The sequence below is a fragment of the Mustela erminea genome, chromosome 17, assembly GCF_009829155.1.
Source record: "Mustela erminea isolate mMusErm1 chromosome 17, mMusErm1.Pri, whole genome shotgun sequence".
In the NCBI taxonomy this organism is placed as follows: domain Eukaryota; kingdom Metazoa; phylum Chordata; class Mammalia; order Carnivora; family Mustelidae; genus Mustela; species Mustela erminea.
In genome coordinates, this window is record NC_045630.1 from 6332686 (window position 1) to 6339410 (window position 6725).

At 42.6% G+C, this 6725-nt stretch overlaps 1 long non-coding RNA gene across 1 annotated transcript; it reads right to left on the bottom strand.

Moving 5' to 3' along the window:
• Positions 1-2958: 2958 nt before the first annotated feature.
• LOC116576236 lies at positions 2959-6298 on the bottom strand. The gene is made up of 3 exons (XR_004280079.1): positions 6223-6298; positions 3594-3727; positions 2959-3480 (listed from the first exon to the last, which is right to left on the bottom strand). It is a non-coding gene; the product is annotated as an uncharacterized LOC116576236 (long non-coding RNA).
• Positions 6299-6725: the final 427 nt, after the last annotated feature.

Below are 6725 nucleotides of genomic sequence, written 5' to 3' on the forward strand. Positions count from 1 at the left end.
ATAATATATCATATATATTTTGCACATTATATACATTATAATAAGATACATATATAATGTCCCTATTTTCATTGTTTGAAATTCTATATATTTCTTTAAGAATGATAACATTAAATAAAATACTCAAGACAACTTTATTTCTCCTTAGTAAGCTCCCCCAAATCAGTTATATTCTGGTACTCCTTGCTGAGTGAGGAGTACCATTTGAAGTTCTATTTGAAATAGAACTACTTTTCTTTTAATCTAAATGCCTGAGCTATGTGTTATTATCTATATTTCACAAGTGAAAAAAAAAAAAAGGAATTATGACCTGTTTTTCCACAAATAGGTATTGTTGCTGACTTTTGCATCCAGGATTTTCCCATTCCACACACACTTTCTCCTATCCCAAACCACCCAGACATTTCTGCTGGGTTTCCCTTCTGCCATGTGTAATTCCCTTCTGCCCCCCCCCCCCACAACTTTTTATGTCTATTTTGGGTCTTCTTATTTCCCTTCTCTACACAGTAGTCCAGTGGTTGTCATTCAGACAATCATATCAAGCACTGCTTTCTGGATAGGGGACAAGGAGACAGTCATCTTGCTTTCAGAACACATGTAGATGGATACCTACCCACACAATAACAACTAAATTATAAAGGTTTTCACAGTCCTCCTCCTTTACCTGTCCCTGTTCTCCGAGGCGGGAAAAGAAACTCTCAAGTACGAAGGTTTCACGTTCTTCACCCCGACTCCTTGCTCACACTCTCCCCCACCCCACCACTCCAAAACCTTTCAGTATGACCCTCATTAATTGTTCTGACCTCACAACAGGCCTCATTTGTTCCCCAGAGTATTGCCTTAGATCTGTACGTCACTTTGATTACTCCCACATCTGGGATTCGTCACACGCCGTGTTAACCATGACCATGTGCAGAATTACCCAGCAGGATTTAGGAGACACTCAGTCAGAAAAATCATCCCTACTAAGAACAGCATCTGGAGAAAATTAAAAGAAGATATTTTTCCATCGAGAATCCTTTGGAAATATATTTATGATGTAGAGACAGACAGACACTAGCACACAGGCGGGAACGGATGCTGCTTCTCCTCTCCTGAGGGATAAGGAAGAACACTACTTCTTCAGAAGATTCCTGAATTAATTGTGTACCATAAATGCAAATGCATGGTAAATTCACAAATAAACAAGAGATTTTCTCATAAAGTCTTGTTTAGAACCAGGCGTCACCTCCAATAGAAATGTCTCCATGGACTTTTTTTGATACCATGTGTGTGAACAAATAAAGATTTTATAAAAGGGAGAGGGGGAGTGGGCCACATTTTCCTGAGTTGGATCATTGGACATCCCAACTATTTTCCAAAGCTTTGGGGTTGGCAAAAGCCAAAATTGGCTTCTCCAAGCATTTTTCCCTTAATTTTTAAATCCATGTGCATTAAGGGAAATTTAATCCGTATGTTTCTGATTCATTTACACTTAACTCATCAAAATATTGTTTTGTAAGAGTCATTTGGCCCTCAATAGGACTTCAGAGCCCTCTTAGCAGCACACAAATGCACACACATACACGTGAGGTCACGAGAAGACCCACATGTATTCTGGGTTCCTTAGAATCAAGAGTCATTGCCTCTCTCTGAACCCACATCTAAATGGCTTTGTCTGGTAAATCCTGGCCACTTCATTGTGTTTTAGGCTGCAGAAAGTTTTATCTTCTCCTCTTCTGAGTATTTTTGGAATCAAGCATTTCAGGAGTCCCTACTGCAGGGGTGGGCTGTATCCTGCTTCTGGATGGATGGCTCCTAATATTAGGCAGCTTAGACTTTCCTATGTTCCTTGAGCACATTAATTAATTAAAAGTTGCATTAATTTTTAATTAATTTTTAAAAAGTGGATTACAATCAGTTTAGAGGAAATCAGTGATGAAGGAAAGATAGACCCGAGCTCCTCCCTGGAGCCTGGGGTTGAGGAAAGCCCAGTAATGTACATAAAGCTGTAGGACTTGGGAAGGCTGTGCTAAGGTTTTCTTTTTATTTTCCCACTGGCTGGGCATAAAAGAATGATTTGCTGGAAGCTCCATGGTGAACATTTCAGAAGAGTTCCTAATCTTGAGTTGGAAACTATGAGAACGGAGTCTTAAGAGAAGTAATGAAACATGTAAAGCCACCCAACACTACATTTCAAGGCTGTGGGATGAATTCCAGGACATCTTAAGGCCTGTGAAATGCTCATCTGATACATCGTTTAAATACAGTCCCATTCTCCTATATGGCAGATGGGAATTTGGAGTGGTAGTTAAGGAAGAAGAAGAGGGTCCAACTGGTTTGCTAAGTGGGGGAATGACCTCCATTTTCTTTCCCCAAGGCAACCACTAGGGATTTGGTGAGCTCAAGTGTCATGTTTTGCAAATTCAAACTGGAGAGAACAGGCTATTTGCAAAAATATGTCTCTTATCGGTGGCAGCATCTTTTACAAAGGGATCTGTCTTTCCTATTGTTAGCATGACGTCATTTGTTTCCCCTGACTTTTTCACAACTCATGTTTTTCTTTTCTCAGGGTAACGTATGTTGTTTAACTGTGTTTTTCTAGTTTGACAGCAGTAGTCTTTCTTCCTGAAGCTGCCATCTTACTGTGGACAGTTTTGTCAAACACTGAAAGATTTTGCTTTTTTGAATGTTTGAAAGTTTCCCTAAGTATTTATTTCCAAATGAAATTATGCTTGTTTAATTTTACTTAGAATTAAATACTATTTATATTTCTTTTCCAAAGCTTTGAAACAGAGTACTGCATAATGGATTTTATAAGAAGAATACATTTAATAGCCAATTAGATTAACTATCAAATCTGTTTCGGGGGGAAAAAAAGAATCTGTTAATAGTTTGATTTCACCAAACTACTTTGTATATTTTTATTTTCTAAAAAAAAAAAAAATTCCTTTTCCTGAAGCTGAAGTTCTTCAAGTTTTTTTTTTCTCACTTAATTGAAACCACTATTTTCAAGGGAAATGAAATTAAAGAAAGATGATATTTTCTCACTTGTGTCATGTGAACAGCACAGAGTCTCCATTGACATAATTTCACCCTTATTTTCATGTGTGTGAATTTTAAAAAAAAGGATAGCAATCCAGAAATCCGACTTTCAGAGCAAAGACAGTGAAAATTTCAAAACACTTAAGCTTTGTTTCCGATCTCCCACATTCACTCCTCCCCACACCGGGACAGTCACTCTTTCTACTGCTACACACTGGCTGTCTTCAGGCAGTGGGGCTGGCTATCCTGAAACGCCCATGTCTCACCAACTTTTCCACCGGCAAGTCTCCGCTTAGCCCAAGGAGACCAGTTCAAAAGGTCCCACAAGGGGTTGTTTTCTCACTTCTCAGAACAATTCACTCGTCTTCTAATCCCAAGTAGAACATCAGCCATCGTTTACGGAGAGCTCAGTGTGTGTCAGCATGCTATGCAGCTGTTAAGGTCAATGCTCACCCCCTAAGGGGCAAACAGTACATGATTAGAAATAGAATTATTTGTATGGTTCTGTTTACTCTAAAAGATTGGGACTTCCTGAGATCAGGGATTGATATGCTATAATGTATACCTACCCAGTGTTAGTCAAGTTGAACACAGACATAACAGTTTTGTCAATGAAGCTTTGAGATAGTATCTTTTCAAAGTGGGAAAATGTTGTCAAGATCATGGCGGTTTCGTTCAACTTCACACTTCTGGAGTATGAAATCTGTAACATTGAATCCATTGCTGTTTCATTCAAGAATTTGTTCCCATTTTTTTTTTTTTTTTGTGACTCAATTTTGTGATACCTCACTGAGCACCTACTAAGTGCCTAATAACTGTTTTAGGTCTTTGGATCTAAAAAACAGTATTTGACCATGTGGGTCTTATATTCTATTTGAAAGAGTCAGACAAAAACATAGTTAGACAGTAAGTGAATCCTATAGCAGATGATATAGATCCTGTGGAAAGACATAAAACAGTACAAGAAGGGAAAGAAATGTAAAGCATAGAGGGCAGGGCCCTGCTGTAGAGTGAATGAGGAGGATCTCACGGGCAGGGGATATTTGGGCAGAAGCACAAGGAGGGTAGAGAGGTCCTCCATGCTAACACAGGGCAAATGCTCCAGCAAAGAAAACTGCAGTCCAATAGTCCTGAGGTGAGCACACAGCTTCTGAGGAACAGGAAGGAGGGTGGGGACGAGGGGGTGGGTGATGACCAGTGAGAGGGGGCTGTGACCAGAGATGAGATTAGAGAGGATGGAGTCAAATCATGGGGAGACTTTTAAGTGATGGGGCAGGAAGCTGGAGCGTTCTGAACAGGGTGAAGCTGGCTCTGACTTATGCGTTTTAAAAGAAACATTCTGGAAGCTGTGTGGAGAAGCCTGAAGAGGAACAAGAAGAAAGGAAGGAAAACGAGTAAGACGCTAATGCTGTAGGCCTTGGGAGAGGAGCTAATGACTTGCACTGGCTATATTAGGGAGAAATGGCCAGATTCTTTTTTTTTTTTTAGGATTTTATTTCTTTATTTGACAGACAGAGATCACAAGTAGGCAGAGAGGCAGGCAGAGAGAGGGGGGATGCAGGCTCCCCGCCAAGCAGAGAGCCTGATTCGAGGCTTGATCCCAGGACTCTGGGATCATGACCTGAGCCAAAGGCAGAGGCTTATCCCACTGAGCCAGCCAGGCGCCCCGCAATGGCCAGATTCTAAGTACGTTTTTGCACTGTGAGCCAAGAGGGTTTAGAATTACAGAATACAGACTACAAGAGAAAGAGAGGAAGCAAAGAAGACTCTACACTTTGGGGCTTGGGAAACTTGAATGTTGGTATCTGTTGATGAGGTGAAGGAGATTTCAGGGGAAGGAGGCAGGCCAGGGTGGCATGGGGACTGTAGAAGTCACACAAGACCAGGCGCAGATTTGGCCGACCCCACTGGTAAAGGTCTACTTTTAGATTTCAAGTGCTCATGACTCACCTAGATAATGAAAAGAAAAGTCCAAGGTGTCAGTGCCCAGTGACCCTTGTCCCCCACCCCAAAATGATGAGACAAAACAAAAGGGGCTGGCTGATGGAAGTGTGAGTGTGGGGACAACTCTTGGCTCAGCCTAGATCTTGACAGAAGCACAGTGGTTTTAGAGTTGATAGCTAGCTCTATTCTCAGGGTGAGGGGGCAGAAAGCTTCACATCTCACCAGAGCCTGGGAGGCAATGAGCAACTGTCGTGTGACAGCCTCTCAGGGGACATGGGGAGGCGAGTAAGGGATGGTCTTGTAGCCGCAACTTCCAGGCTTCCCATTATCTTGTGTTCTTGGTCATCACAAGGCGTTCTACCAAGGCAGATTAACTGTGGTTTAAGACTTTGCCTATGTGGACTCTCTGGATACATGTAAGGATACCAGAGCCACATGTTGTAGGCCTTGCCCTACGGGAATCAAGAGTTTAGGTTTGGGATATGTTGGACATCCACATGGATGTTTGAGACTGGGGCTTGGGAGGGGCCGGGGGCAGGGCTGCTGGAGCTTGGCCAGGAGAATATACATTTGGGTGTCACTGGCACATACAGTTTACATTAAAGCCAGGAAAGGATGAGATCACTTAGAAAGGAAAGGAAGAGATGAAGTCCAAGTTCAGTATAAGCTTACTCCCTGATTTGCATGTATTCAATTACGTATTTATTTTCCTTACCAAGCACACAATACACTTAGGATTAAGACTTAAACGACCTCCACAATTTTAATGCTAAATAGCAAAAATAGGGCTTAGAAGGAACTTACAAAAGGAACTAGGAAAACCAATGTTGTAAGGAAACAAGTGTTCAGGCCCTTTGCAGAAAAGAAGGAAAGGTAGGTCGGAGAGCCAGGCACAGCGATAACCATCTGCCGAGATCTGTGTGATCTCGGCTATCCTGTACCGTCACTGTGAATGGGAAGAAAATACGGATTACACTACAGAGGAGCCTTTCACTTTATCTTACTTTCTTCAGGGTATTTTTTTTTTTTTTAACATCTGGTCAGGACATAGGCCAGGGTCGCAGGTGCACACCGCAAGAATAAAGGTATATGCCTGATACTGAGAATGAATGCAGAACAAACAAAACCCTCAAAAAACCAACAAAAACCCCCCGACACTTTAAAATAATGCCAAAGAAAACAAATGCATTCAGAGGCATAAATTTTATATTTCTACCCTCCCTCCTTAAAAAAACTTGTTATTAGAGTGACAACCTTTAGCCCGGAGGTGTGAGTCCTGCAAACCGCACCCCGCTCCCCCAGCTGGAAGTTACAGGGTAATTAGAATTCAAAGCGCCTTCTCAGGTGAAACTCCGCGGAGCGAGCACAGAGAGTTTGGGATGGCGCGTGCAAGCAACCGCTGACTTCTAATCCCAGGTCCTGGGGTTCTTTTTTTTTTTAAAGATTTTATTTATTTATTTGACAGAGAGAGAGCACAAGTAGGCAGAGAGGCAGGCAGAGAGAGAGGAGGAAGCAGGCTCTCCACTCAGCAGAGAGCCCGATGCGGGACTCGATCCCAGGACCCTGAGATCATGACCCGAGCCGAAGGCAGCGGCTTAACCCACTGAGCCACCCAGGCGCCCCCCAGGTCCTGGGGTTCTAACCGGAGTGCGGCCTACCCTCCTCCCCGCATACAGTGCACCTGCATCTCCTCACGCACCTGAATAAGACGCACCTGAGCGGCCCTCCTATTCTCGCGAGAATACCTCTTGCTGCGC